Below are 25744 nucleotides of genomic sequence, written 5' to 3'. Positions count from 1 at the left end.
CTCATGCCGTTCCCTTCTTGCATTTCCTTTGTAATCAGGGAAGGAGCTGTGCATGGACTTAAACCTTCAGACACTCTCCGTTCCCGCTAATTTATTGTGTGAAAGAGCTAAATCTTATGAAAATTGCCATTTATTGCCTCATATTCATAATGTGCCTGTTTAATGAAATGAAATAGAAATGAATTATTTTTGGGCTTCATTGGTGGCTGCAGACCACAACGATACATAATCATGCACATGAAAGGTTTAAATGGAATTTTCATAGAGAATGAACATATACCTAGTTTTATTACGCAATCTGATACATGAGCCTAGAACTAGATATATTACTAGTAGTCTAGATTTATAAAATTTAGTTCAGGAATCATTCTATACTTTTCAAGATGACTTTTAGCCTTGCAAAAGCATTTGCTATCATTTCTTTTTTTTTTTTTTAAATAGCTTCCTTAGGTGTATTTGAAGTGAACTTTGATTTAAGAAGTAATCAATTAGCACAAAGTCGTTCAGGATGTCCCCTTTGTGTAGAGCAAGGCACTCCTCTAGTCCCCTGGAAAAGAAGTAACATGATGTGCCTCTGAATTCTGTGTTGTTTTGTGTTTAGGACTAGTATTGGCCATGACATCCAACTTCCATTTCACTAATTCTGCATTTATGGGTCCTATTATGAGCAGCTTCTAACCTGAACAAATGTACAGCTCTGTCAAACTAATGCCTGTTTTAAAAAAATTCTTTTCATGAAACATGCAGTCTGTGGGACAGTAAGGAGTTTCTCTGGTGAATGCTTCTAGCTGAATGGTGATTTTTGGAAGTGGACATTCCCAGACATTAAAAGAGCAATGCTACTTTCTGAAAGAATCTGTGCTGGCTTCTTAGTGCCCCTGCAGGGGAAAGCATGCATATGTCTTTAAACAGGGTAATTGTCAGGTTTGTTGCATACTCTTCCCTATCTAACATGTGCCTGACACATAGTAGGTTGGCAGTAATGGATAAGTGCAAGGCTTAATCAAGAAAACACTTTTATATGTATATTCCGGAGAGTGAAATAGTAACCATTCAATTATCTGGAATCTGGGTCAAAGGAATTTCCAAACTACTAGTTTTCTGTTATACATGTGAATATGAAGTCATAAAATGTCAAAGAATATCAGAGAAAGCTGATCATGAGCTTAAAGCTCATCTAGTCCCACTTTGAGATAGCAATACGTCATGAAGATGATGATGTTAGTGATGATGATAATTATGATGTAAATGCCATTCTTTGAGCACCTAACATTGTAGACCCTTTATACACATCACCTCATTTAATCTTCATAATAACTTTGCAAGATAGGTATTATTATTTCATTTTCCAGATGATGAACTAAGGCTCATGGAGGAGAAATGATTTTATCAAGGCCACACAGTTAGTAGCTGGCTTGAACCAGGTTTTTTTTTTTTTTAGATCCAAAGCCCACATTCTTTTCCTTCACCATATTATCTCTACACAAAGCACTAGAGCTTGTCATGGCAAGGCAGGATCAGGATTCAAGTTTCACCACTCTTTTGTCAGTAAGGAAATACTAATCCAAGTGCTTCAAAAAACGGCATCAAATTTTAACTTTAACAATCAAGAATCTTAAAACAGGGCCAAAGGTAATCCTCAGTAAGTCTATTACAAATTGGTTGAATGGATTTGGGTTACTCATGAGATGTTGAGAGTAATCAGGGTGAGATGTACCAATGGTGCAGAAAACTCACATGAACTTGGTTTTCGGTCATGATTTGATATCCGATTAGTCGTGTGATCTTCAGCAGTTAACTTCTTTGAATTTGCCTCCTCGTTCACAAAAGGGGAGCAGCATAAACACCTACCTGACAGGAATGGCTGTGATATGAAATAAGATCATGTTTAAGAAACGTTTTCTAGACTAAAATATAATTAATGTATTATTTATTCCCAATCACTTGCATTCTTCTTTTTCTTATTTTGTAGTTTTTGGTTCTGTTTTGTTTTAAACACATTATTTTATAGATATTTTACAAACATTTTAATTTCAGTTTCTCTTATGTGCTTTTTTTGATCGCGTTGATGGTAAACAGTGATTTTCCCTTTATGATGTGGACAAGTGTAATTTGTTATAAAGTTCATTAAAGTTGGAAAATTATGCCCAACATCTGGGTTAGAAAAATCATTGGCACGCAATAGGTTCAAGGGAATAAGGTTAACAATAGTAAATGTGAAAGGTCTTTGGCATGCCAGCTGGTGGCCAGCTGAGTGGGAGCCAGCTGGATTAATGAAGGGAGGCTGAGGGCCCAGAACAGGGGAGGTAACTGTATCTGGAGCTATTCAGCCAACACCGTGAGTTGTACGTGCAGGTTGTAGAGTCTTCCTATTGTTTCACATCTTTGCCAACAGTCAGCGTCATCAGTCTTTTTAAGTATGCCTGTTTTACTGGATATAAAGTGGTATCTCTCTGTGGTTTTTCCTTGTATTTCCCTGAAAATTAAATATACATCTACTCCATGAACCTACTTATTTCACTCCTGGGTATTTACTTAGAAAAGTGAAAACACACATCCAAACTTGTATAAGAATGTTTATAGCAACTTTATTCGAAACAGCCCCAAACTGTAAATAATCAAATGTCTATCAATAGCAGAATGGATCAATAAATTATGATATGTTTCTACTATGGGATACTAACCAGCAAGAAAAATGGAACACATTGCTGCAACTTACGACATGATGAATTCCAAAAACATGATGCTGAATTAAAGAAGCCAGATGCAAAAAGAGTACTTACTGCGATTATAGGTAAAACTAAGCTGTGGTGATAGGAATCAGATCAGTAGTTCCCTAGGGTAGGGGAGGAAGGAGGAGAGGGCACCAGAGAACTCTTTGAGGTGTTGGAGATAGTCTATATTTTCGTGTGGGTATGGGTTTCACAGGTGTGCACATTTGGTCAAAATCCATTAAATTGTAATACTGAAAGCCTGTGCTTTCTTTGTATATAGGTTATGACTCATAAAGTAGATTTATATCTTTAAGAAAAAAACCCAAAGCGGTATTGAAGTGAAGGTCCTTTGGATGTTGAGGAGTCTTGGAGCCTTTCCAGAGGAAGAATTAAAGGCCCACCTAGGAGAGGATAAATATGAGCGAAGGCAGGAGAGCTGACTCCCCAGACTGGAAGGGCTGTCTTGTGATGGATGGATTAGACACCCACTGGGTATCTCTCTGGAAGAGAGGAAAGGGAATGTCAGGGAAGCAGAAGGTTTGAACTTTGTGGTAAGAAGGGCTTTGTCAAGAATTAGAGATGTCTTGTGATGTCTCAGGAGATTGTGAGCTCCCTGTCACTCCACAGAGGCTGGGTAGCTTCTTGTCAAGCATGTTGTGGAGTGGGTCTTGTAGGATCTGGGAGATTCAACTAGAGGACCTTACGACTTTCTTCTGTGTCGAGATTCTGCAGTTATAGGTGGTGTTTGGTAATAGAGTGTGAGCTTTGGAGTCAGGTTGTTTATGTTTGAATCTGGAGATCTTAGATGTACCACCAATGAGATTGTCTTAAGCAAGTTGACTTCTCTAAGTTTCCTCATATCCAAAACTGTGTGTGTGTGTATGCTTGAATGTGTGTGGTGATGCATGTGTGTCCTTGACATCAGTAATTTATTTTGTACTTCGTTATGTTCTTACTTGGCTTTGAGTCACAGCGGTTTAGCTAACCTTACAAGGAAAGGTATGGCTGCTAGGATTTGGCTGATCTTTGTCACTGTCCTGTGGTGGCAGATCATGCTACCATAATGAACACGTTCAGCCACAAAGGACTGATTCCAGATAATCTAGACCAAAAGACAGTTTCCCAAAAGGTTCCTATGTATTAAAAGTTTCATTTATTTGGAAATTGGTCGTTCAGTCATGTGGATCAAAATTTAAAAGGAATGAAGTAATGTACAGTGGAATATTTTCTTCTTGTCCCTCAATTCTCTAGCCATTCAGGTCCCTTCTCCAGAGACACAAATTTAACCAGTTTTTTGTGTATCTTTCTAAAGGCATTTTATGCCATTTATAGATCCTTTTTCTATTTTTTTTACACAGTAATTTACCTCAGTGTTTTTACCTTTCATTTTTTTTTACAGTATTCATTTAAGAATATTTCATTTCAGACCTTGAGAGCTTTCTCTTTAATTTTTTTAACATTTTATTTTATTATTAGTTTCACATATACAGTACATTTGTTAGACATTTATACAGTTTATGAAACAATCCCCCCAATTACTCTATCATTCATCTGGCTCTATAAGTATATGTATATAAAATATAATATATATATATTATATATTGCTAATAAAAACAAGGCTTTGATAAATAATATGGCTCTTAGGTCATTCGATATACATGTAAATAGAGCTGTAGGATAAATTTCTGCAAGTGGAATTGCTGGGTGAAATGGCATATACTTTAAAAAAAATTTGTGTTTCTGTAAATTGTCTGTTTATATCTTTGCCTGTTTTTTGATTGGTTCAGACGTATAATAGTTTTCTGTTATTGAATTTATTAAAGATGTTTATAATATTTCTTTTATGTCCCTTTTTCTTGCACACTTTAAGCATTATTATGAAAGTTAACACATAATAAAATTAACTTTCTTGGTGTGTAGTTCAGTGGGTTTTAACATATACAGATTCTCGTAACCACCCCCACAATTGGGTTGTAGAATAGGTCCATCACCCAGAAAATTCCCTTGTGCTGCCTCTTTGTAGTCAAATCCTTCCCCATCCTCAGTTTGACAACTACTACTCTGTTCTCTGTAGCTATAATTTTGCCTTTTCTCAAATGTAATATAAATGGAACTATGTAGTATGCAACTTTTGAGACTTGTTTCTTTTTCTCAGTATAACGCCTCTGAGAGTCATCCTGTTGTTGTAAGTATCCAATACCTCATTTCTTTTTACTGCTGAGTGGTAGTCTGTTGGATGAATGTGCAAACATTTGTTTATCCATTCACCCACTGAAGGACATTTGAGTTGTCTTAAGTTTTTGGTGATAGTGAGTTCAGCCACTTTAAACATTTGTGTATAGGTTTTTGTGTGAATTTAAGTTTTCATTTCTATTGGGTAAATACCTAGATGTTGGTTTCTCTTGACTGATTTTTCCTCACTATGGTTACCTTTTTCTTTTTCTTTTTTTTTAAAAAAAACATCTTGTAATATTTTATTGTGTACTGCTGATTGAGGATATTTTGTAATCTCTGATTCTGTAATCTTTCTCTAAAGATGCTTTACCTTTGGTTAACAGAGAGTCAATTATTGGATCATCACCTAATAATTGTGTGTACTTGGTCCTATATTTGTTATGCCATATCCATGAAAAGCCTAATGTAGTTCACAAGCCCCTCTAATTTGGTGGGACTCTGGTACTGAGCTGATTCCTCCATGGATCTGGTCAGGACTTGGTTTAAGGCTTTTTTCGGGTGGGCCTAGAGTAGACAGGGGCCTTACTCATAGGAAAACTTTCTGGTATGTTGGCCAGTTGCCTAGGGAGTTAATGAGGTGTTAACACGTCTTTCTACTGAGTTAGGCTGGACTGCCAGTGTGCTCTAGTGCGGCTCACATCTCCAGAATTGCTTTTCCATTCTTAAGCTCATGCAGCCAGTCTCAGGTAAGCACAGTTGTACCCATATGAATTTAGCCCTTGGATTAGGACTTTTGGGGAGCCTCAACATAAACATCTGGGATGCCCGTCTGTTATAGTCTCTCCTCTCAGTGCCCTGACCCACAGTTTCCAGCCGTTTCAGCTGCCCCAAACCTTGATCTTTGCCACTTCAGTTCAGCAGGACCACCACACTCTGCTTGGACTTCAGCTCATTGTATCTTATTTGGGAAATTGTCCCCAGGCATATCACTGGGGTGATTTTACAGCACAGGTCCTGAGTTTCCTGTCTCTTAGGAGTTGCAGTTCTTGCACTATTGTCCAATACTTAAAAACAGTGGCATCCTCAATTTTTCTTTTTCTTTTTAATAGTTGTTTGTGGCAAAGGAAAAGTCTGTTACCAGATATTTCTATCAGAAGCTTACCTAAATGACAGGTTCAGGATGATTTATTAAGGCAACCAGGGGTCTTTTGCTTGCAACCTAACTTTTTATCAAGGATGACTTGGTTTTTTCAAGTGTCAGAGAACTCTGTGTGGAGGGCTACTGGGGATCTGACCTTGGTTGGTAATTTTTGTGTTTTTATATTTGCTAAATTGAGTGGATTGGGAACCTTTTCCAAGGAGCTGAAACATAGCTTCTGTAAACTGCACTAGGCAATGAATTTTTAATTTTCAGTCCAGTTTTAACCACAGTAGTAAAAACAGGTTCAATTTTATGCTTATTGGGAATTCTTGATTCTTATAAATTCTGAAGAGTTTTATTACACGAGAGATTAGATTTTTCCCCCAGCACAGCATGACTTTGGGACAATTCTGCCGTTCTCAAAAGGGACAATTTTCTTATTTGTGGGATGGAGACAAGGCCAATGAAGGGAAGAGTTAATAACAAAATTGGAAAATATGTTTCTTTACTTAATCTGGTATTAAGTAATAAGAACTTATGGGTCATGTCCACTAATTTTTCAAATGTGATATAGGCTGGGCTCAGCAGGAGCCATTGAGTTCCGCTCACCATATTTCTTATACTCCTCTGGGACCAGTGAGCTAGTCTGGAAATTTTCTTCTCATAGTTATGGCAGAGGTCCAAGAGAGCAGGTCCAAGTGCATGAACACATTTCAGCTGTGGCTGTATTATATTTGTTAGCATCCTATTGGCCAAAGCAAAACATATGGACAAACCCAACATCAATGACACATGCTCCTCCAATGGGAGTGAACAAGAGAAAGTGAATATTATTGAAAAATAATCCAATCTTCTCCTACAAGCACATATTATATACGAGTCACTAAAGAAACAAAGATGAGTAAGACATAGTCATTTGCCCTGGGAGTACTAAAAACATTGATCAGCCATCTTACAGCTCATGGAAAGTGTAGAGAAGGAGTTTAAAAACCTCTAGTTCAAATAAACAGAAACTCTAAAGCTCTTAGAATTTTTTCCTTTTAATTTCACACCCTGGAAGATTTTGAACTTGGATTGCTGGCAGTCTACCAGAGCATTGTGTGGAGCTGAAATCCCCTACTATTAATAACCAGGTATACTGTGATTTTGAGATTTAAAGCCATGATCTTATGTTAGAAGCTGGGAGACCGTTTAGGTTCATCACACTTCTAAAAGCACTTGGGCAAAGATGCTGGGGATTAAAGGGAAGACTCATAAGCAGGTCTGTACACAGGAACTCAGAGCTGCATGGCTTTGTTTCAGGAACTCTCAGTAAGAAAGGCGCAGGGAAAACTGACATCTGCAGGCCATCCGGTCACTTGAAACAAGAATCTGGGGTTATTGAAATGAATGGCTAGAGGGACCAAGGAAGATCTTGACAGGTTGCAGAAAACAGGGAAATAGCCTGGAAATACTGGTGCCACATGCCGCCTCCCCTTTTCTGAGGGGCCCTCCTTCAATAGTTGGTGTTGGGATTATAGTTAGGTTTGAAGAAAGCTCAGAAAACCTGGGCCAGAGGGATATTGACAACCTCATGCTTTTTCTTTCTTTCTTTCTTTTTTTAATTATCCAAAATTTAGGGCACTAAAGTTGGGGGGCCTGAACTGAAAGGGCTGGGTTATGGTATCCAGGATCCCCAGACTCCTCCAAGTCTGACTCTTGACCCTGCCCAAAGAAACAGACATTAAATAGGAAAAACTTAGTTGAAACACAATATCGAAGATTTCAGGTTTTGTGGATTCCATGTTAGAAATATCTGCTCTGGTCCAATTCTCTCATTTCACAGTTGAGGATTAGTAAAAGGCCTCTCTTGAGGTCACGTGAGTCTGTGGCAGAGCTGAGAGAGAACCAGTTCTGTGGCCTTAGGCTACATGTAGATGATATCTTTTTGTCTTCACTACAATTCTGTGAAGTAGTTACTGTAATTATTCCCATCTAACAGAGAAGGTAAATTAGGCACTAAGATACCACGCAATTTGTCTAAGGTTGCACAGCTAGCGAGTGGGATAGCCAGGATTCAACATCAAGAGCTGAGATCCTATTTTCTTTTTAAAACAGTTATTTGTTTTTATTAAATTTATTGGGGTAACATTGGATAATAACTATATTAACTTCACTGTTATTCTGCAGTGAGAGAGCTGGTTAGACCATGACTTACATTAAAGTTCCCTAATAGACAAAGATGTCCTTTTACTGGAAGACTGGCAGATCCCATCATTGTAAGGCAGAGAGATCTTAGGTTATCCTTATAGACAGATGAGGCTGGAAAATACTTTGGTTTGTGTCAGAACTGCAGCGGGAACCTCGGAAAGCCTTCTGAGCTGTCCAAGGTGCTGACTCCCAACTTTCTCTGAAGCATCTTTGTCTATTGCATCCATCACCAATGTTTACTAACGTTTACCCTAGAAGTCTAGATTGAAATAAGTAATCACTGTATTTCTACTGTGTTCAAGTCATTTTATTTTATTCATTTTTTAATTTAATTTATTTTCTCGAAGCATTTTAGATTTGTTATTTCACTGCAGCCTCATGATTCAGTGAACTTTCTTTTGAGGAAGAGAAAAGCAGATAAACTACTATCTATGTTACAAGGAAGGTTGAAGCAATTACCTGTTAGAAGTGTAAAAACCGGAATGTGGAAAGGGGTGACAAGAAAGTATTTATGGAGCCTTAAAGTGGGGCTAGGGTTAAGGGAATGGTGTGAGGAAAGGAATAGTCTATTGATGCTAGCAATACGTTTCCTTTTACAATTGATTTAAATCATAGATCACATAAAAATGTATAAATTTACATAGTCACTCTACTACTGTGACAACACGCCTTTAAGAAAATATGCTTCTTATTTAAGAATTGACTTCTTGGCATTTGAATTTTCACTCTGCATTTATTGACTAAATGATTTTCGAATAGATTTCTCAGCCCTTCTGCATTTCGGTTTTCACATATGTAAATGCAACTGTAACACCTACTTTACAAAGTTGCTATAATATTTATATAGACAATACTAATTGGACATTTAGAACATTGGCACATAATAATCATTTCGAACATGGCAGTTATTTTTGGTGTTGGTTATGATAACATTTAGCCATAAAAATCTTCCTGCAACTTTTTTTTTTTGGTAAATTTTAATTGCTGCGGTCTTTATTCAAGCATGTATTACATCTACTGATTTTGTTAAATTAGTATGTTATGTTTAAAAATATTTTCCTCCATCAAATATTATTACAGTAAATATATAGAAACATGTGGTGGTCAAATTGGAAGGGTAAGAAGGCATCAGATTATGATGAGTGTCCTATGTCATGCTAAACAGTTTGTATTTTATCCTGCAGGCAATGGTCAACCATCGAGGATTTTGATTTATAGAGTGATGATGCACAGTGTCTTGGGAAAATTAATATGGCACAGTGCACATTGGAGACAAGTAGACCAGTTAAAAAATTATAGCATTAGCCCACGTAGGAGGTAATAATTTCCTGCATTAAGTTTGGCCACTGGGAGTATGATAGCAGGAAGAGACCTGAGAGGTCATTATTAGGGAAAATAGAAAGTATTTCATTAATAAATGTAAAAGAGAAGAAAGAGGGGAAGATATGTGTGGAGTTTCAAACTTGAGAGATGAGGAAATTGATGGTATCCTTGACAGAAATAGAGGTGATCTAGTTGGAGACCTGCGTGTGGATGGGGAATCCATCCAGATATTGATCCTGCTTTACAAACTGTGAAAATGTGATAATAGGCAGCCGTATCAGTTTTTTTATACATGAGTCACTGTCAGTAAAAATTTTCATCAAGTATATTTGAATGTAATTTTTTTAAAGAAATTCTGCCTCATTCTATACTTAGTATTTTAAATTACATTTTAATTTTATTCTTCAAAGTATCAGCGTTCTTAGTTTTAAGGAAAAGAAATTGTCTCTGGCTAATTTAAACAAGAAAGGAATTTATTAAAGTGATATTGATTTGGTCAAAGAATGCCTGGAATCCAGGCTCAGAGTATGGTTAAAAACAAGAGATAACAGACAGCAACAACCACCACTGCCCAAATTATTCTAAGAACCAGTCTGTGAAGACACTGCTGTCCTCTCTGTAGAACGTTGAATGCCATGGCTGGCACTACTACTGGCAACAAGCAGAGGATGCTATACACCTGACTCTAATGTCTTTGAAAACTGGAAGCTTCTACTGCCGTTAGTTTTCCACTTCCAGAATAGATTCTCCTCTGTTTCTGCTTATTTTTTTGTCACTAGGTCCTTACTCAAAGTCCAGAGTAGAAGCATCTGATTAACCAAGCCCAGATTTTACATCCTAGCAACAAGGGAGGCTGGGAGAAGAGTGTCTTCTGCAGTGGGAGGGGGACCCTGCCTCCTCCCAAGATTCCTAAGAAGGGACATCTGCAGGTATAGGACAGGCATTTGGATATTTGGCAGCCAAAAACAAAACACAGCAAACAAAAAAAAACACAAACAAGCAATGTCCACCACACACACCTGTAGGTTATATTTTATATCATGAGAGCAGAGTATGTAGAAACACTTCTTTTCTTTTCTCTTTAGTTAGTTTCAAATATAGATATAGAATGTCCCAAGAATCAAGGCACTTACAGCCACAGCCAAAAAGGTCAGAAAATTGCCTGGTATTTCGTGGCTGGGATCACTCAAGTTGTAGCCTATCACAGACTGAAGCAGAGCACCACTTGACCTTTTCATGCAGCAAGACGTTGTAGTATTGGAATTCCCTCTTTCGATGAATTTTTTTTTACCCTTTTCCAGTTATTTGAATTCAGGTCCAAAAGGAAAAAAAAAGAGGACAAAAGATTTGGTCTGAAATTCCAGGTTGGGATGAACCGAATCCAATTTTTAATTTAGAGAGGGAAGAGTTTTGTTTTGTTTTGTTTTGTTTTGTTTTACTTATATGAGTAGGACATTGGATTGGGAATCAGGGAGCTTGGATCCTAACCTTGGTCAAGTCCCTGCCTCTCTCTGGACCTGCGATTCCTCACTGATGGGGTCCTGGATTTGGAGCCAGGTAGACTCAGATTCAGGCTCTCAATTATTGACTGATACGAACTGGGAATACTATGTTCTTAGCCTCATTTTTCTCATGGAAGAAATGGGATAATAGCAGTACTTTCCTCATGGATTTATTATGTGAATTTAAAAAAGCAATGTTTGTAAAACTTGTGAAAAAGAAATAGGATGGTTGTGTCTTAGGTGATCTTTAAGGACTTTCCAGGTGTCTGAGAGTCTGATATTTCACATAATTTGCAAAGTATACACACGATGTGTGTATATGGGTATCTTTTAGTTTATATAGTGCAAAAGTTAGAATGGGCCTTAGAGGGACAGATATTATCAGAAAGTAGAGAAAAATTGCTTCCTCCTTTTTTCTCTTCTGCAATCTGTGAGAATAGCTCCATTTAAAATAGTGTGAAAAATACTTAAAAATGATTTGCATAATACATATTTAATATCTTCTAGGAACCTATGACCCAAATGAGGAGACCAGAAGGACAAAGTTCTATGTCGATATGGGTTGAAACATGAAATAACCGTCAAGGCAGGGTCAGCGGGGGTGTTATAAGCTCAGGGAAGGGAAAGGGAAAGGAAAGGAAAGGGCTATACCGGGCAGGATGAACAGAGCCAGCTCCCTGGAGTGCCAGAGGAGTTCCGTAAGGAATGGAGTTGAGTTCCTGTGTGTGCGCGTGCGTGTGTGTGTGTGTGTGTGTGTGTGTGCGTGCGTGCAGCTTTACTTAAAGCTGCCAGATTTGACTAAGGGAGCTGAGATGCTCATATCCCTCTGAAGGCTGGGAAAAATGGCTAGTGTTCTTTGACATGCCCACCCCCCACCCCGCCATCAAAAAATGGAATCTCATTCTCCTCTCCTTGAATATGAGTTAGTCTTAGTGACTCACTTTTAATGAGTAGAATGAGGTGAGTGACTTTGTTGACTGAGGAGTCTATGTTAGAAAAGGCAATACAGCTTCCACCAGACTGTCTCTCTTTTGGGATGCTTACTCCTGAAGCATTCATGCAATGTAATCCTATATGAAAGCATTGTATTAATTAATTAAGGTATTTATTCATTGCCTTTCTCCACCTAGCATAAACTCCATGAGATCAGGTCTCTTATTTAGCTTATGCTCCATTTAACAACTGGCTCAGGACTGACATGTAGATGCCCAATGGGTGTTTGCTGAATGAATGAGTGACTAGGTAGATAGATAAATGTATCTAGAAGCTAGGATAACAGCGGTTTGGATAGTATTAGCATATAGGTGATGGTTGAAGCAATAAGGGTAGAGCGGATCATCTGGGAATAGTGTAGAAACAATGGTCAAGGATAGAACCCATCAGATGTCTCATGACCTCGCTCTCTAACCAGCTTTCTCATAACTAGATTTAACCAAATCTCTGCTTTTCTTTTAGGAGACAGCATAATGCTGCACTTAATAGTAGGGACACTGGAACCAGACTGCTCAGGTTTGAATCCAAACTCTGTAATTGACTACATGGCCTTAACCTTGCCCTTTAACTACACTGAGTCTCAGAGTTTCCTTATGGGGATAATGATAGAGAGTAGTGTGAGGGGCTTTAATTAAGTCAGATTATAATCTAGAATCCCATAAACATTAGATAAAACTTTAGTTGTTATTATTATTATTTCAGTTATTCAGCATAGGATTGAAATGCATTGACCCGAGTGGGAATGATTACAGTAAGAATACAGGCATTTGTATCATACTTTATTATTTCTGAGGTGCTTTTGCATTTATCAGTTCTTTCCATTTTTTGCAATGAAACATCCGAGATATTATTATTCCTATTTTTTTAGTGTTAATAAATGGAAAAACTGGAGCAAGAACCTCGATTTAAAATTTTCTAAGGCCGGCGGCCTTTGCCTGAAGAATGGGAGTGAGTATATTAAGCACAAGGATTTAGAGCTGGCATTCTCCCACCTCCGATAAAACGGACTTGCCCTGCAAACAGTCCAGTACCAAGCCTTTGAATTACGTGTATTCTAAAACTTTCCAGAATTCAGTGGAAGAATGTCCCTCTGACATGGTTCATTTGCACTACAACACTGGAACAGCTGAAGTGAATCTTTTTCATTCCTTCACTCAACAGGTATTTGTAGAGCTTTGTGCTAGGTACCATGTGGGTTACAGAGAAGGACAATGTATAGATTTTTGCCTTTAGAGTTGTTATTCCTTAATCGGGATGAGAGGAGAGTAAAGACACACAGTATGAAGCCACAGCTCGACAGAGCTGAATTTGAATTGTCAGTCTCTGTGTTTGAAGTTTAGGAAAACTCATATGAAATATGGACCGTATTTCCTATTAATCAAGCAAGCATCACCTGACAGAGACACCGTTAATCACTGCTTTCTTGTCATGAATTGACTTGTTCAGAGAAGATTGTCCAAGGTCCTGGGGACTTTTTCTCGCCATGCATTATAACTTACAGCTCCTGCGTGTGAGATTAAGAGGTGGGAAGAAACAACGAGACTGGGCTAACCGATCACCAGGTTATTGCTTCCATATCCCACTTTGACTCACAGGGACAAGAGAGCACAATTAATTCCTTCCTTCAACAAACGTTGACCACATGCCTCCTTTGAATGAGGGGATGTGATAGATTCTGGAAAGATAAACACAAGAATAAGAGCCTGTCCTTGTATTTGAGGAGCTCATAGGGCAGAGGCAACAGTATAGACCAATCAAGAGAAGACCAAATTCTGGGATTTTGTTTAAGTGACCCAGTGAGCACATTTTTTTCTTTGTGACTGTGGGAGTTTCTGGCACTACCAGTGGAAAATGTGTCTGAGAATGAAGCCCAGTTGTGAAGGTAGAAGAGGTAGTCTGGGATCATGTGGATACCTGAGTAGAACCCTCCTCTGCAGGTTGATCAGGTAGCAACTTAATATATCACCTTTTAAAATATTTACTCAGCTCGTGTATGGCTTTGCAGCTAAAAGCGCCGTGTGTGTATGGAACTAACAATTTCAGTTAATTAGATTTTCCCCTCATTCTGGCTTCTTTCCCTTGCTCAAAATTCTTATGATTTCTCCCCCTCCCTTCACCCTTCTTGGACATCATTTCTAGCCTTCTCTTGGATAAAAGGTCAGTGGTCTCCCCATTTTCTCACAGGTATCACTTATTCCAATTGACATTTACACTTGAGTAAACCTTAAACTTCTCTGACCTTTTTTAAAAGCTAGATTTTAAAGCGATATTTTTTCTGTTTTAAAATGGTACATTATTGTTGCTTTTCTTTGTTAAAGGCCACATCACTCCTTCTAGATTTTTTGCGATACTCTGTGTGCTCATTTAGATTTTTTGCCCCTCTATAAAATGGGGGTCTTCTTCTTTTCTTCCTTTTCCCCTGCAGCATGAGATGCAGATATTTGTAGACACGTGGGGACTACAAAGCAGCAAGTTGAAAAAATATTTAGCACACATCATTTTTAGTCATGTAAAATAAATAAGGGATAAGTCAGCCCTTCAATATTCCATTTAGTGTTGAAAATGAAAAACAACAGATGTAGGTATTTGAGTGGGATACTGCTAGATATAAGTCTGAAGTCTTGCCTAGTTCACACATTCAATTCAATTTGAGAAGGATATGCTGAGCCCTTGCCTTGGCTAACTTTTGGTAATCCATAGGCAAAAGATGAATAAGACATACAGCAATCCATAGGCAAAAGACGATAAAGACATACATTCAGAGTGAACGTGCTAGAGTTGGTCCTAAGAACATTTGTAGTCAATCTGTCTGTAAATGATTCCAAATTCCTCGTTCTACTTGGAGATGATGTTTCTTACTTGTTGTCCATTGCTCAGCTCCATCAAGCACTTCCTATAGCCCCCTGTGTTTCAGTGGCATCTCGGGTTGAGCATACTTCAAGCACTGTGCTACATGCTTTCCTCACATTTTCTCATTGAACTCTTACAATGACTCTAAAAGATATCTGTAAGATGGGCATAATTAGAGTATGCAAGGAGACCAAGGTTTGGGGCCTGAGGACCTGACCTGGGGCCCCTCCACTCATGAGCGGTAGAGCTAAGCCCAAACTGAGGTTTGTCTGAGTTCAGAACCCACGCGTTTACCTGTACACGATGGCAAGCATGCCCCTTCACACACACGGAGGGTCCTAGGCTGATAGGGCGAATGATTAATATCTTGACGTTTTCATAATAGGACAAACCCATAGGTCCAGGGACCAGTCTCACTTGGATTGATTTCAAGCTGTTGTGGTAGTTTCATTGGGGAACTGTTGGGGGTGGGGTGGTACTCATAATAATCACAATCTGCTGGAGCCACCCCTCTGGGGTCCTTATGTCCCTTAAAACTCTTTAGATACTAATAAGTATCTAAAGTATCTTTCCCCTAATGTTATTTTCTGTTATTTATGAGGTCTATTGGTCTCCGAATATTCTCTATATTTTTAATATATTCAGAAATATTACCAACAAATCATTCAGAATAAAAACCAAGTTGAGCATCAGGCTATTACTGAAAGAAGAGGCTCCCCAGGCACCTAACCGAGTCTCCCCAGAAATGTTTAACCTCTATCCTTCTTTATATTGATGGTCCCTTTGCATGTTGTTTATTTTCTATTCTTTATACCTAAGAGAATCTGAGAGATCTTAGGTTCCCAAGCTGCTTAAATCTTTCATTGAGATGTCAGCAAAAGATTTTCATTCTCTTTTACCCACAGACATCTCACTTCTTCCTCTCTTCATTCTTCTATTTCAATGTCAATAGTCCGTATCTTGGTAAGTTCTGGCTAATAAACCTTCACGGCTCCCGTTTTTGAAGTGCTCACTGGTGGACATGCTTGAGCACTCCTGTTGTGTCCTTGGATCTGCTACCTACTGTTTAGCTCAGGGGAACACACTGCAGAATTGTGTAGGGCAGAAAGTCATGCTGCAAGAGTGACCTTGGGCCAGGACCCAAAGGCTGAGGAAAATGCAGATCCTTTAGCACTTGCTAGAGTTTCTGTTTTTCTGTCTAGCTTGAGCGAAGCTTTAGAGTCCAGGCATTTAAGACCGAAACTCCTCTACCGAGTTACAGCCATTAGGACTGAAAGCGCAGAGGAGCCCTCTGTACGGGCCATATGTGGAAGGGGGATATCTATCTCACCAAGTTGCCCTTCAGGCTTCTGACTCTGTCTGAGGCTTCAACATTGGGCTTGACAGAGCTGAACTCGTTGGACCAATCTTTGATGCTGGGCTAGTGGCGGGATGCTTGTTGTGATTGGCCCAGAGGAAACTTTGAAACCACATCAGCGCCCACAGCAGGAGTCCCTTGGAGGACCAGAGGACTTACTCCCTTCAGAGAAGCCCCACTTGCCCAGCTTGGCATGGGAGGTGCTTCCCTGTGGATGCCCACCTCCCAGGGAGATGAGAACCCATGCAGATTGCTCAGCCCTTACTCTGGTATGTGCAGAGATGGGATACCAACCCATGCAGGGTCAATGCACAAAAGGCTCAGATTTCAATCCTTTTGGTAATTTAAACCTTCAGATTTCCCTAAGGATCTTCCTATTAGACATTTACTTGATCTGTTTTAAAGTCCTTGGATATATTTTCATAGAAGACCTTTGAGAACTATGTCCTGAATTAGGATCTGTAGGGACAATGCCATACAATCTTGGGTAATATGTCACCAACAGGCCTGGCTTGTCTAAAAGCTAAGTTAGCTCGTGAGTTCAATTATTAAAAGGATAGCAACCAAAGGAACAAATAATACAAAGAGAGAGGTTTATCTGGAGGGTTAGTGTTTAAAATCACTTTATCACACAACTGGTTAAAGTGAGAGAGAATGTCTTCATCATGTTACCTTCATTAAAACAAACCGTGAGAGAGGAAAAGTATTGCTGGCATCAGTTTCATGACATGCTAATCCAACTTAATGAGCAAACTGCGTTTCTAATAGTAACGATTATTTTATTTGCCTTTGTGGAAGAAAGGTTATTGAATATTTTCCAGCTCTCTGGGGAATCACTTATAAAATGAAGTATTTTACCTGTTAGATAAACCATAAATCTTATTGACGTTCTTGCAGTTGGAAGCGTTTAAAGGTACATCACTCCCACGTTCTTAGGACTAACATTTGAGAAAAGTCACCTATCAGTTATTAAGTAACTTCTAGACACCTGGCTTCACCACCAGACAGAGAGAAGTAATGTGTCTACTTCTGGTGAATGGTGACAGATTGTTTTTTAAGGAAACATGGAATTTAAAGTGATCGTCTTTATAAGTCCTTCTAGATGTGACTTACCGGACAGTTTACAAAAGCGATTCAGGCACCAATGTTTGTACATTTTCCAAATGTGAGTATGAGAAGCAGATACTTTGAGAATTGACATCTGTTACCAATTTTAACTTCTGCAATTAGAGAAAGAACATAAATGTAAATCCAACTGTGAGCTTATCAAGGGCAGGGATCTGTAGCTTATCTTTTTGTATCCTTAGCAGCTAACATTCCCTCATCCATTTAAGAACTATTGTATCCAACAGGTATTGACTGACCACCTACTATGTTCCAGGCACTGTTTCTAGGTGCTGAGAGTATAGCAGTGAACAAAACAGAAAATCTCTGCTTGCTTGGAGCTAATGTTATCAAGGGAAGATAAGGCTGAAAAATAAGAATATAATACACTTGGTATGAAGAAAAAGAAAAGAGAATAAGGAGAGAAAGAGTGAAGGAAGGCATGTGTGTGCGCATGTGCCCTGTTTTCTGTAGGTGGCTTCTCTGTTTTGGTGCCATTTGAACAGAGACTGAAGGAAGTGAGGAGAGCAGCCATGTGGTCATCTGGTAGAGAGTTCCAGGCAGAAGCCCAAAAGTAGAAATGTGCTCGGTGTATTTAAATGACAGCAGTCAGGTGAGAGGAGCTGGACTGGAGTGAGGAAGGGCCAGAGTGGTAGGACAGGACTTTAGAGGTAGGGTCACCAAGGGCGGAGTAGGTCAAGGCTGGGACTGTGGACCGACTGTATTCCGAGTGTGATGGCAGTGTTGGGGGCGGAGATGGGAACAGGGGAATGATGCAGGCTTATTTATGTTTCAGGAGTGTTTGGCTGCTGTACACAGGGCAAGAACGGAAACAGAAAACTGTTGGGTGGCTCTTGCAGTCCTTCTGGTGAGATCATGGCAGCTGGCTGGTGGTGGTGGTGACTTCCTCTTAGCAGAGAGCCTAACATACAAGAGGTACTCAATAAATGTGTCTAGTTTTTATTCACCAGGATCTCCCTCCCTCCTTCTAATATCTTTAAAAATTTGCCTTGTTAAGAAAGATGTGTTTACTTCCACTCATATATTCTTTTAAAAGCCTTATTTGGGGCAGGGGGCACAGAAAAGAGAATGTCTTCTTAGAGGCTCCCATGGTTAAAATAAGAATGATACTTTAAAAGAATTTTTTTAAATTAAAAAATATACTCCTTTATATTCTGCTAATAGATCCATTGTATCTGATCTTTGCAAGAGACAGCCTATGCTCTCTTCTCTACTTTTTTTTTTTAAATAAAAAAGTTTTAAAATTGCTGCATTACCCTTTTAGTTCTGGTCAAAGCTTTGCAGCAAACGGTCTTTCCTGTTACACTGGTCCCTTCTCCATCTGCAAAGGCTGACCCTTTCCCCACTCTGCTTCCCATGGAGTATGAGCCAAGACAGTTTTCACCAAAGATACATTTTCTCTTCCATCGCATCTCTGATCATGGCCATTAATAATGTCAGCTCGACTCTGGAAACAGCCTGGGAAGTTAATCAGTTGATTTGCTTCCTTCCTCATTTTGTGGTTTTCTGGCTACAGTAAAGGCAAAGTGTCTGGAAAGTCATAGAGGTCTTTTTAACAGGGCAGCCAACAATTTAGAAGTATGGGTAAGGCAAGGAGGGAGAAGACCAGTATGGGGAGACAAAAGGAAAGAGTTTTGGAAACTTGCTGCATGGAGAGGAAGTCTAACATGGCTTTGCACCCTGGAGAGTACAGATCAGAGGGTCAGTCGTATCCAATGTGAAACAAAAAGGCTTTCTTCAGGAAGAAGCATGAAAATGGGCATCTGTGCCTCAGATCTCTTTTTTTTGCTACTCGTGAATAGGCACGAATGGCTGGAAATTCTAGGTAGGTGATGTAGTGATACTTTGAAACATCAAGAAGCATCTTTTATAAAAAGTAAATGAAAGGATAAAAATATTAACACTGTATAAAAAAGCTATAGCACCTGCCTGAAACAGGTGTGCTGAATGCTTCAGCATTTATTTATTTATTTATTTATTTATTTATTTATTTATTTATTTATTTATTTTTAGTCTTAAGCACTGTAACTGAGAAATTTGACTTTCACGTTAGGCAGAAGAGCAGTTGAGAATTCTAATAACACTCTAACAATATCTATTCACCTTTTGTCATAAAGTACATTAAAATAATGAGAACATTGGTGGAACTCTTGTGTAGCTCCTAAAATTTCTGAAGATACCAAGAATTCGATACTAGGCATTTTAACTAAGGAGATAATCTCCTAAACATAAAATGCCTCTCGAATTATTTAAGGGCAATAGCTATGTAAATGATGCGAAATGAGAGGTTTAATAATAATAAACATTTTAATAATATGATAATAGATGTGATCAATATCTTTTAAGTGATTATTCTGTGACACATACTGTCTGTGTGTGCACGTGTGTGTGCATGAATGCACATATATTCAGTGTGTATAAATAAGCAGAAAAACACTTAACATTTTTTTATCGAGATACAATTACATTTCATAATATTTACTTATTGCAAATGTACAATTTGGTAATTTTAGTAAATTTATAAAGCTGTGCAACCATCATCACAAGCTAGCTTTAGAACATTTTCGTCACCCCGAGATACTCTCCGGTGCCTGATTGCAGTCAGCCTCACTCCCACGCTCAGCCCTAGACCGCTTTACACACTGTCTCTACGTATTGTTTTTTCTGGACACTGCATGGAAGTGAAATCATACAGCATGTCGTCTTTTTTTGAGCCTGCCTTCTTTTACATAGCACAATATTTTGGAGACTCATTCGTGTAGTACCTGGCATCAGTAGTTTATTCATGTTTATTGCCAAATAGTATTCTATGGTATGGATGTACAGCATTTAGTTTGCCCATTCACCAATTGATGGGAACTTGAACTGTTTTCAATTTTGGATTATTATGAACAATGCCGCTATGACTATTTAATGTACATCTCTTTCTATACACATAAAATTGTAATTGTTCCAATTAGCCTATGCTTTAGAAACATTATAATTTCTTTTTCTCCAGATAATGAAACCGAGGCTCAAACAATTATGAAACTTGCCCAAGGTGATAAATGCAACAGGGGTAATATTTTGAAAAACTGTTGCATGTACTTTCTACTTTGGCGTTACCATATACTTTACTGACTCTCCAGTTAGCCCTGAGTCATTTATCTACTTCAGTGAGAGGTGGGGGAATTAGGAGCATTATAACAGAACTAAAAAGATAGGAGAATAAGTTAATCAGCTTCTGACATTTCTTATACGATTTAGGGGCAAGATAGTAAGATTAAAAGCCAGGTTTTAGAAGGAAGGAGTATAGGGCAGGGAAAGGGAGGAGGATAGGACATTAATTTATTTTTTATTATTTTTAGCATATCGAGAGGAACACTTGGCAGATTTGAGTGGTAAAGAAACCTCTTCTGCTTGTTGGCCTGGCTGAGGAGGAAGAGTTTGATGGAAAAGGTAGGATCCTGCTTCTCTGGCCAGGGCCGTTGCGGGGAGAAGTGATAAGAGAGGCAGGGCTGGGCGCGTGGGCCCCGATCTCCCCACTGTGGACTTCGTGCCAGAGCAGGCGAGGCTGGTCGGGTTAGCTGAGGGGATGGCAAGGTCAGGGGCTTTGGACTCAAAGCACATTTGGGGCTCTGGGCTGAAGTTGCCTCCAGTCTGCCCTGCTCCAAACAGAGGGGCAGCCATGTCCCAGGAAACCTGGCAGCTCAGCGTGGTTGGGCGGAGAGAAGACCAGCATCGGGCTTTGCTAAGTTGTCCACGGGGGCCTTGTGGCATGGAGGGTCCTCTTGACTTTCTTGTGTGTCCTGAGGGTGGACCCGGTGCAGGTGGTCTCGGGGACATTAGCACTGCATTAGGGAGAACGTGGGTGGACTGCTTGCTTCCAGGCTTTGGATGGAGAGTGTGACTAAGACTCAGCGGTGTAGCTGGGCTGAGATCAGGCTGACTAGAGAACCTTTCTAGGCCATCATCAGGAAAGAAAGGTCCGGCTGTGGGGTGTCAGGCACGGAGTAGGAAAATACTCAAGGGACAGAACCATAATAACTATGAGGTCCCAGCAGGCTGGCTCATACCCAAAGGCCAGCTTTAGACCAAGGGTACTCTTGCCCCAAGGCTGGGACTAGAGTGAGGCCCTCGAGATGCCTAGGTCACAACTTTTAAGGAGGCACTTGCTCCTCTACCTCAAGTTTATATAAACCCAGCTGTCATATTCCCAGTCAACATGGTGGAGAGTGCAGGGGAGGGGGTAGAGTCTATCTGGCAGAATATTTATATTTAAAGCGAGAGAGCTTTATCTAAAGCATTTGAAATTACTGTGTCAGTCTAGGTCTACTGGAGCAGACTTTATCTAGGTTTTGTCGTTTGTTTACTTGCTGGTTTTCCACTACCCAGGGCATGGGGGCTTATTTAAAAGAACAGGTCTGTTAGGGAGATGGATAAACAAACACCATTTCCTTGGCTCATGGGAGAACAACATGAGTGGATTCGTGACCTGTTTACATATCACCATGCAAATAATAATAGTGATGATAACTATTATGTTCTGGGAGCTGATTGTGTGCCAGGCACTGTTCTAGGTACTTTATGTGTATTAAATATACAGTGCATCTTCATAAGACCCTGTGTGGTATGGTGTGCTTTCCTCATTTTACAGAGGAGGAAACTGAGGCACAGAGAGGCACAGTAACTTCCCCAAGGTCACACAGAGCATGAATGGTGGTGAGCCAGGTTCTGGATGTGGAGGACCATGCTGGGAACCGCTTCAGCATGAAGGCAGTTAACTAAGATGATATCATTTTACATGGTATAGCACTTCTCACTTTTCCAAGAACTTTCCCTGTGCGATCTTATTTTATCCCTGTGAAAGGCTTAGTGGTCAAATGGGACAGGAGGCAAAATTGCAAGTTTACATATGAGGGAATCGTGATGTCGGTAGCAGATATGGAATGACACAGGGGCTTGAAAATGCCAGGCCCTCTCTGACGAGAGCTCAAGTGTGTGGAGGATCATAGCGAGGCATCGTGGACTACATTAAATGTCCTGTCAAGAAGTTCGGCTGGGAAAGTTAAATGCAGATAAATTAGAGACCAAAAAGAAAAGATATAGACGACATACTTTAAGTTGACAATGTGTTTAATAATTATATCTTAGGATTCTGTCTAGGTCTTAAAAAAGAGAAAATAAGAAGCTGCTGAATGTGTCAGCCTTCTGTTAAGTCCCATAACCATATTCTTCTTGTCATCAATTCTCATTAAAGGTTGGTTGAACATAAATAAAATGCCATTTTTGCTAATTACTAAAGATATTTAAGGAATAATCTCCATTTTACAATGTTAGATGAAGCAAATAAATAGCAGCCAAGCTTGATTCATGACCAAAGCAAACCTGAGGCAATCAATCACAAAACTCATTTATTCCACAGCATGCAATACAGAAATGTTTTCTAAAATGTGGCATGTGAGATAGTTTTAGGTAATATCCAAAATGAATATTTTTATTTTAATATTTTTATTAGAAGAATTTTGGTTTCCTATTTATGGGAATAGTATACTTAAATTTAGGTTTAAAAGTCAAGTTGTTTTAAACAACATAATAAATAATAGCACAAGTGGTATATGAATATGGGAACATCATAAAGATGGCACACAAATGGCTGAAGTGCAGGGGATACTTTATGAATGCAACAAAGACCAACTGGTTATATAATAACTCAAAAGTGAAGGTAAGATGTTTTGGTCCCAACCTACGCTCAACTTTTATTCAGGGTTTACTATGTATCATACACCATGCCAGACATTTTACTTCTATTAGCTCATTTTATCTTACAACAGTTGTAAGATAAATAGCAGAACTTTTATTTTACTTGGAGGGAGCAGTGACTCCCAACTGAAAGATTACATTCCCAAGTTGCTTTGCGACCAGGAAGCCATGTGACTCTTCGGACAGATGAGCTATAAATGATGAGCTTAGAAGTTGTGCAGAACTTTTAAGACTGGCTGGTTAAATGGAGCTAACATATGTGGAAGAAGTGCCCATTTGTCCTTCCCTTTTCCTCCTTTCTGCTGCCCGGAATGCCTTTGTGATGGCTACTACTCCAGTAGCCATCCTGGAACATGAAGCAAGTTTGAGGATAGAAGCCAAATGCTAGAATGATGGACTAGAAAGAGAGAAGCAGAAAGAAGCCCTGATGACCATGGAGCTGTACCTTCTCTTGGCTGTCTATCTCAGATTTCTTTTACCTGAGCTAGAAGTAAACATTTATCTTTAAAACTTCCATTATTTGAGGTTTTTGATTAAAACAGCCAAACCATACTAACTGATAGAAGATAACACATCAATTTGGAATGCTTTTGAATATAGGTAACTGTAAAAAATCTTATGGAAGCTTAAACACAGGGGTTTATTTTTGTCACATAAAACAGTGAAGAAGCATGTGGCTGTCCAGGTTCTCTTCTGTGTTTCCACCTAGCTCACTGGCTTACGTGCTCATGCCTGACACCTCATGGCGGCAAGGTAAGTGCTGTAGCTCCAGCCATTATGTCCACACGGCAGGCAAGAAGGAGATGGAAGAGTCAAAGTTCAGTTCCTTATAGGTGTTGTCTTTTTATTTGTTAAGGGAATTTCTCCCTAGCAGAGTTCCCCCAACATCCTGTAATGCATCTCCTAGATATTTCTGAAATCAAGGGATCTCTGTTAACTACTGCAATATATTGGCTTCTCTTATTAGAGAAGGGATCTCCGTTAACTACTGCAATATATTGGCATCTCTTATTAGAGAAGAAGGAAGTGGGGAGAGGCTGTGGAGAGGACACGGACGGTGAGAAAACCAAGGCTTCAAGATGAGGTCACATGAGAATATTACGTAGCCCCAGGCAGAGGAAGAACTAGGTTCTGAATAAAGCTCGAACCCTCAAACCGGGGGTCTTACCTACTCTGATGAACTGCTCTCAGAAAGACCTTAAACATCTAGCTTCCTCTCCTTCAAATTTTACTTTTGACTCTGTTAAGGATTTTATACAGGAAATACTAGATTAAGTGGCAGGTAGAACTAGAGAGACCTGAAAGATCCCTTTTTAAATTAAGCTTTAGAGCTGCTCTGTCTAGTAGAATTTTTGAAATAATGAAAATGTTCTACGTTAAGCTAATATGGTAGCCACTGGCCTCAGCTACTGAGGACCTGAAACATGGCATTTATAGAGCAATGTAATAGTGAAAAAGGAACTGAATTTTTAATTTTATTTAACTTCAATTATTTCAATTAAAACAGCCACATATAACTAGTCACTATGGTATAGAACACAATTGTAGAACCTCAAAATATTAGTTCCTAGAATACCCCTCAATGCTAAGAATCAACAAAATTCCACCCTTCAAATAGATCTTTTTTTTCCCCTAGAATTCAGGATCATCCAGAACAACTTCCAGTCCTGCAAGCTCCATTTATAGTAAGTACCCTATACAAGTGTTCAATTTTTAAATTTTTTATACCATATTTTTACTGTACCTTTTCTATATATAATAATAGTGCCTACTATAGCCTATTGCTCCTGTACAGTACTGAATACTGTAGGCAACTGTAACACAATGGTATTCGTATATCTAAATATATCTAAACATCAAAAGAGGAGAGAAAGATAGAGTGCCCAAGAGGAGATCCTTCTCTTTTTCCAACTAGATCTTTTTGTTTTAAAAAATTAATGACCCACTGTTGCTTTGCATGAAGTGGTGTTAAAGGCCAGCACAAGTAATTATTTTATGTAAAGAGTTCAGTGTAGACATAATCGTATTATAAATATTGGTGTAAAGGATTGGCTTGTGAAAAGTACTGATTTATGGAGCTCCAAGTTTACTTCACAGCAAGTCAGCTTGCTTTTCTGGAGTTCCAGGAGGACAGCTCTCTGGCCCAACCTAGGAAGAAAGCACTGGTAAGCAGAGCGGGCCCGCAGTGGCATGGGTTAGTAGGAAGAAGTAGTGAGCCTCCCGTCAGTGCCGAGCCAGGGCTGGTCTACTGCTTTAGTTACAAAACCCTGTGATGACTTTTCTCCCGAGTCAATAATCAGTTCAGATCTTTAGTTTCCAGGACTAAATACCTTGCCCTAATATTGTGTCCCAAGAGATGAGAGTATTTTAAGGTATGTCAGGTGTCACGGATCTGATTTGGAAGTTTCAGGGAAAGACACTAGATCCCATCAGCTTTTCATCTCCCATAATACCAGGAACTGCTCCATTTCTGTGTGAACACATCACTTAGAGAATGCGTGAATGCAAATCGAGCTCTTAACAGGAATGGGTGCTCAGGTGCTAATTTGCAAATACAGTCAACTTGTTGTTTTTGAAGGGCTCCTGATGTGTGTCTGTTGACACCCAGTATTATCATTTTAGCAAAAACCTT

General features: G+C 39.2%; 1 long non-coding RNA gene across 1 annotated transcript in view; it reads left to right on the top strand.

Annotated features, from left to right (window-relative positions):
* LOC118605189 overlaps positions 1–25744 on the top strand; it is a 509541-nt gene that overhangs the window by 107878 nt on the left and 375919 nt on the right. The window contains exons 3-6 of the long non-coding RNA XR_004951970.1: positions 18146–18285; positions 20718–20808; positions 23775–23865; positions 24749–24797. This is a non-coding gene — a long non-coding RNA (uncharacterized LOC118605189). The remainder of the gene's footprint in view (positions 1–18145; positions 18286–20717; positions 20809–23774; positions 23866–24748; positions 24798–25744) is intronic.

The sequence above is a fragment of the Rousettus aegyptiacus genome, unplaced genomic scaffold (assembly GCF_014176215.1).
Source record: "Rousettus aegyptiacus isolate mRouAeg1 unplaced genomic scaffold, mRouAeg1.p scaffold_m13_p_7, whole genome shotgun sequence".
Classification (NCBI taxonomy): Eukaryota; Metazoa; Chordata; class Mammalia; order Chiroptera; family Pteropodidae; genus Rousettus; species Rousettus aegyptiacus.
This window is presented reverse-complemented; position numbering and strand designations above follow the sequence as displayed.